The sequence below is a fragment of the Cryptomeria japonica genome, chromosome 2, assembly GCF_030272615.1.
Source record: "Cryptomeria japonica chromosome 2, Sugi_1.0, whole genome shotgun sequence".
NCBI lineage: Eukaryota > Viridiplantae > Streptophyta > Pinopsida > Cupressales > Cupressaceae > Cryptomeria > Cryptomeria japonica.
This window is the reverse complement of record NC_081406.1, coordinates 644,097,053-644,104,180: the sequence shown is the minus strand read 5'-3', so window position 1 is coordinate 644,104,180 and position 7,128 is coordinate 644,097,053.

The window sequence follows — 7,128 nt, the reverse complement described above, 5'->3', positions numbered from 1 at the left end:
TGTGACAAATCATAAAAGTTTGTTTATAAAAGATTAACTATGAACTAATATGGAATTTTTTATCACTTTAAGATTTAGGAGTCAATTGCTTCTAGATTAGATTGTGTGAAAACTTTACATAGCAACGTTTCAGATCACACTCTATGATCCATCGTCAAGATCATAAAGAGCAAATGGAATTGAAAAAATTAGAGTATATAAAGAAATTGATGTCATTAGATTTGTTAGTATAAGGAAATTTAGAGTATAAGAAATTGATCTCATTGTGTTGTTTATTTTTATTTTATCTTTATATTTATTTCTAATATTCTATATCAAAGAATCACATCTTCCATAGAAATTATATGAAAAATACTAACATGAAACTCATATTCTTAATAGGATTTTACCTAAACCATCTTCTTCGGAGCTCTCTAATATTTCTAAAATATATTTTCAAGGAAAACCTATGATTTGCTCAATGAAAGTTAGGTAACCTCACCAACAAGCATTAACATTTAATTTAAACAAATTTTAAATTAAAGACATAAATTTTTTCTTTGTTTATAAGTAAAAGATTGATTAAAATATTTCATTTCATTTATTATTATTTTTTTTTCTATCATGAAATAGATAGAAGAAAAAGCTAGCTTCTTCATTCTACTACTTCTATACAAAATCTAGAAAGAATAAGCTAAAGTTTCCTATTCAATTTACAAAAAAATTAGTTTAGATCCATTCATTTAATTAATTATCTAAATAGTCAATTAATTATATGAAATTAATCAAAGAAATTAAATTTAGTGTATTTGTAACAATATATTATAAATTAATTAGTTTTGATATTTTATCAACCATTCTAAAAAATACCAAAAGAAAGTAAATCTAGACTAATTTATTTCATTTGTTCAAACTAGATTAATTTACTCAAATGCTCATTCAAAACATAAAATGGACACCAAAAGAATAATATAATCTTATAAAATTAAACAAAACATTTATTGATTTGTAAATCATTCAAGTAAATCAAATCAAAACACTGAAACTTCAAGAAATAAGTCAAATAAAAGCAAAAAACATCTCAAAGAATAAAATTAATTAAATATCTCAAGGATTATGATTAGATTGAGTAAGAGAGGTATGAGAATAGGTTTATCCTATTCCCATTAAACTCTCTTCCTTGAACAACTCAATATCCTAGAAGATCACTTGATAGAATGATCAATCCTTACAACTCTAAGGGTTTCACTTACTAGCTTATTGACACCTTACCCATTCATCCATGTATTTATACCACATTTACAAGAAACAACATAGCACAAGAACTAAGGTTAATTCATGCATTGATGCAACAACTAATAAATAAGTTAGATAAATAATAATTGATTTGTTTTCCTTTCTAAAAAATGTGGTGGAGTTGTCATGATAGTGATGGGTGGATTAGGGAGTTACCACATTGATAATATAAACTAGGGGTGATGTCCTTTAATATTTGAATGAGACATATAATTTGTATGATTTGACATAGGAAATGATGAATGACTAATTAGAAGGTGATTAACTCAAATGTGGGGAGATTTGATTTTTTTGAATAAGAGCGTTGAATTTTTTTATGGGGATCATTTTCACACCTAAAAGTTTGAACTAGGAAAATTTATAGAGTGAAACATGGACAATGTCTAAGCCTACTTATGTTATGTTTCTAAAAGTTAATTTGGGAATTTGTATTAAAAGGGAGCATAAAAAGTGTCAAAATCATGTGTTAGGACCAAGTACTTGTGACACACACAAAATGGAATAAACAAATGGTAATAGTGTAAGGTATACACTTTTCAACATTATAATTATATAGCATGAAATTATTGCCTATCATTTCTATAATGATGTTCATTTATTTATTCCTTTTGGATTAACTCCTTCTAACCCTCTCTTCCTTCCTCCAAACATATATTCGTGTAATCATGTTCTCCTAATTGCTTGAATATTTATCTATTGTGTTTACAATGTACCATTTATTTATTAGTTACCACCTAATCATATTGATTATGGATAATAGAGTGTGATCCAAAATATTAATGTGAAAATGTCTACATAATCTTATATAAATTTATCAAAATAAATTATAAAAATCTATTCCTCTTAACTAATTTTAAAAGTTTCGTTAAATATCTAAATAATCATAATTGCAACTAATTAAACTAAATGAAAAGAAGGTAAGATGACTATTCACTTCTCAAGTATCCTTGTAAGACCCAATTACAAGTCAATTGAATTACCTCTTTGGTAAGTTAATGAATCTAAGCAATCAAAATATCATAACTAACTACTATGACATATTCTATAGAACAAAGTAATATGTCGAATCCATAAATACCTAAATAATTATAAATATAGCTAATTAAAATAAAGAAAAATAAGATAAGGGGACTCTTCACTTCTCAAGTATCTTTGTAAGACCTAACTAGTAGTCTAAGTACCATAAGTTCTACTAGCAAATATTCCATAAACCAATATGTCCTCAATTGTTTTTAATTTTTTTGGTAATGGTGAAAGCTTTGAGACCACAACAAGATGCGTCATCCCTATTCCTAATAGATACTTGAACACAACAATTCAAGAACAAAAAATGCAACTACTTACCATTACATGCACTCAAATTAAAAATGCAACTACTTACCATTACATGCACCCATACATTCCATAATCATGAGAAGGCTATTTGACATAGGTGTTGAGAAACATGAATTCTACAATATTATATAATGTGTACAATACCCTTTGTCTATCTTTTAGAATTAGCTAGCTCACATCTTAGACGAGAGATGGATAAGTGAACGGTTCCTAGTGAAGAATGTGAAATGAGAATATGCATGCTTTCTATCAAAAAGGTTGTAGAGACAAAATTACATTACATCATAGATTTATAATGACATCCATATCAAATCTTAGGACAACCTAATCGTCTTCTTTGAATAGACAAAACAACAACCTTTTTAATCAAAATCTATAATTAAAACTCCAACATCAACAAAGTTTTTTAAAGACTAAATCTCATGAATATTTATTAAGATCTTATCTTTCATTTCATTTAGAATTTGCCCACCGAGTCAATTCCAATATGAAATAAAGGATGGATTCCATTGCCCACCCTCCCATGATTACCCATGTTACAGTAGAACAAACAAGTTAACATCAACAATAATATGTCATAAAGTTTGTATAAAATAGAATTCCACAGATAAGATGAAGAGAACAGTAACGTAGAATTGTGGGCGTGAGATTTTCGGTGCTGATAGACACAAAAAGTATGAGATTCTAGAGATGTTTACTTGATATAAAGTACATTTCTTAGCGAAATTAACGGGCAGGTCGGCTGTCCAAACAAAATAGGGCATCTCCACCGGCATTAGCAATTAGTAATACTTTTGAGTCATATGTAGCTATAGATGTATTCAAGTTTGTTATTATATATATATATTTTTTGGTAATATTATTTTGTCTCTATTATTTTCTTATTAGAAAACATGCATGTTTTCATTTCTCTCTTTTCATTAGACATTGTCTATTTATCGATCTGTCATTTACATAATTTAAACATATAGCAATGAAGGGTCTCGAATGTATATTCTAAATTACAAATCAAGGTACCACACAATGAAGGGTCTCGAATGTATATTCTAAATTACAAATCAAGGTACCACAAAATTATTGGGTAAAAGATAAATAAAAATCTCGAATGTAAGTGGTGTATTTTGTGCTCCACATTTTTATATTTATCTTAGCCATCAACTTTACATTCCACTCTAGATCTATATTTTAAATAAGTTAAACCATAGTATATATAGTGGTAGGGATATGAGACACAAAAGGTTGGGTATAGATAGGCTAGTGAGAAAGAGAGATTAGGTCATGGACATGGCCATAGTAAAGAGAATAGGATATAGTATCAAATAAGATAATAAAAATGGTATAGAATTAGATATGAAAGTATGCCTAAAACAATAAATGAAATGAGTGATGCTAATGACAAATTTAGGGATAAAACTATTAATGGGAGAAGAGGAGAGACTAGTAGTCGAAGTGGAAATGCTCAAAGAAGCACCAAGGCCATGTGTAGTCATAGTACTCGCAGGAATAACATGGAAAGTTGCTCAAATATTTTACGATACAGTTGTGTTAACCTTGCAATCCAATGAAGTAATATTCAATCTCAAAAATCTCCAGAATAGTACTTCGGTGCCCATGTAGGTGCTTGATAGATATTATTATTTTATTATTCTCTTTATAACTTGAAATATTAGTTGTAGTTGATTCTAGTGCTACAAGGGAGAGGGCCAGCCTTAAACTACACACACTAAGCAACATATTAAGTCTAGAGAATGTTAGCCAACTTTGAGTATTTAACACTTTTAAGCCTAGAAGTGTATTCTTAGAATGACCACACACTTTAAGAAACATATTAAGCCTATGTCAATCAACTCTGAGTGTTTAAAACTTTTAAGCTTGGAAGTGTAAGCTTAGTGTGTATGATTTAAGTTGTTCCTAAGGGAGAGTGGAGCATCTTATTATGATGTGTAGTGTCCACATTAGCTTAACTCTTCGTTTTGGAGCAGCACACTCGAGAATGCTATCATTCCTTACATGAGTCAATTATTTTTTTAATAATGGTTTCTATTCATGGAGCACTAACTGATTGATCGTGAGGGGTGTTGTATTTTTTCCATATTAAGGGTTTCCATTTTGAGAAAGTGTTCATGGTTTTTCCTCTCAAGTTATCCATTAATTAGATACATTAGGTATTTTCTTTATGGATCTTTTCGATTGAAGTAAGGTTCTACTACCAAAATGCTATTGTATTGATTTAAGAAAATTTAAATGTATTATTGCAACAAAATGTTATTGGCAAAAAAAAGACTCATACTCTCTTTGGTGGCGAAGTTTTCCTAAAATATTTTCTATATGAAAATTCTAGTGTTCTGTGTTTATCATGTCTGTTATGTTAGAACATAATGTTATTAGAGGTCATACCATTGCCACATCTATTCATAGTTATAATATAAGGTTATAAAACCTTATATATATTATATTCATACTTAGAATATCCAATTTCAAGTAATTGTAGTATAATATCTATTAGATTAATACGCTTTTAGGAATTTTTCCACCTCTTCTATATTTAAGGAGCTTTTACCTCATTGAGAGGAGTATGCAAATTTGGAGATAAAATAGTGAATTCTATTACTATGCATAAGAAGTTTTATTGACCACATGCAAGTGAGAAGAAGTTGTTTCCTAGGATCGATTTATGTTTTTACATAATATTTTATAAAATAGTGATGCTTTATGGGGTTGTTTTCATCAAATTATTTTTTCCCATGTATATATATAATATAATGTGTCGAATTTGTGTATCTTGTAATTCTTTTTTATTGACATTATAATTATTAGTAACCTATGATCCTAATTTCTAACATGACAATCATTTTTATAAGTGACCTTGCCTTAACCATTTGGGTTGAGAAACTAATATATATATATATTTCTTATGTAATACTTGTACAAATGTTTAGTCAATTAAACAACAAAAAAATCAAACTATAATCTTTCACACTTCTAATATGAGGATGTTTAATTATCATAGGTTGTACATATACATTTTAGGAGAAGAGGCTAGGTAGTGTCTCAAATGTACATTAGGGTAAAACCAACTAGATCTTGAGAATATGTAGAATTTCTAGAATGTGGAGATAAAAATAAATGATTACAAACTCTAAAATTGTTTCCATGGCAGCCAAGTAGTATTAGATATAGATATGATAATAAATGAAATTCTCAATGTTTAGTTCCACATATGGACTATGTTCCTTCCCCAATAAGGATGCTATTATCATCTTTATAATAAATAACTCCACCCCAAATATCTCTACTTAAGGTGTGGGAGAATGGATCTCTAGATTGTTTTCTCTTACTACAATTTCATTGTGTATAAATTTATTTCTTTCAATTATTGAGCAATAGAAACTAATGATCTCTATTGCATTATAATCATAAATGCATTTAGATGATATTTGACCAGTAATAAGAATGTGTCGATCTTTAGAAGTTATTATAAACAAGCTACCAAAGACAAAAAAATGTCCATCCAAAGCATCGAATTGCACAAAATCATCCACAACATCCAAAGTAACAATTTCACACATTCCCCACAAATTGAAAAAGCATGGAACCCTTGTCCATACTTTGCATTGTCTCTTCATAGTTGACCAAATATTTGAGAATTTTGCCTTGCAATTTTGTACGGCTAGTGGATTAGAGAATAAATATAAATGAATAAACTTGGAAAACACCTTAAAATTCATTATACACGACCTTTGCAACAACAATCTTTCCAATATTATCATTATCCCATATTCTAACTTAAACAAACATTTTATGACTTTCAATCCCACTAGATGTTTAGAAACCTCTAATGAAGCCTTTTCCAATGTATTCAATACTTCATTCACCACCTTATTTACTAGCTAATATTTACAGTTACACACACACACACACACACACACACACACACACACACACACACACAGATATATATATATATATTGAAGTTAGTGAAAATTAACAAATAAAGAAAGAAATGAGTGTAATAACTTTCTATCATATGTAGAGGCTAGATCACATGAATTTATGCATAGACCTCTCTCTAAATAGAATAAGTCTTCATATCACCAATTATATAGAAAATATATATTTTTCAATTCAGTGGTTCCTTATCATATGCCTCGTTCAAGGAAGAAACCTCATCAGTATCACTTCAAAGAGTTCGATTTATTCGTACTAGTTTTTTTCTTGATAATTTGTATAATAATGGTACATACTATGTAGGTTAAGTTGTTTATTAGTATATAAAAAAATAACAATCATGTTTTTTATTAGTAAAGAAACATTAACTAGGGAGTTGACCCTTAACATATTCAAAAACTATCAACCGCAAACAAACAACATCAAAAGTCATGATGTTGGCAACAAGAACCACAATCCAAAGGTAAAAAACAAAACATAGTTGGACAAGCCAAATAAGACCCCGTCAAACCGAAAAACACCCAAAGTCCCAATCAAGGAATGGGAGAGACACCCAAATCTAGACAAAGG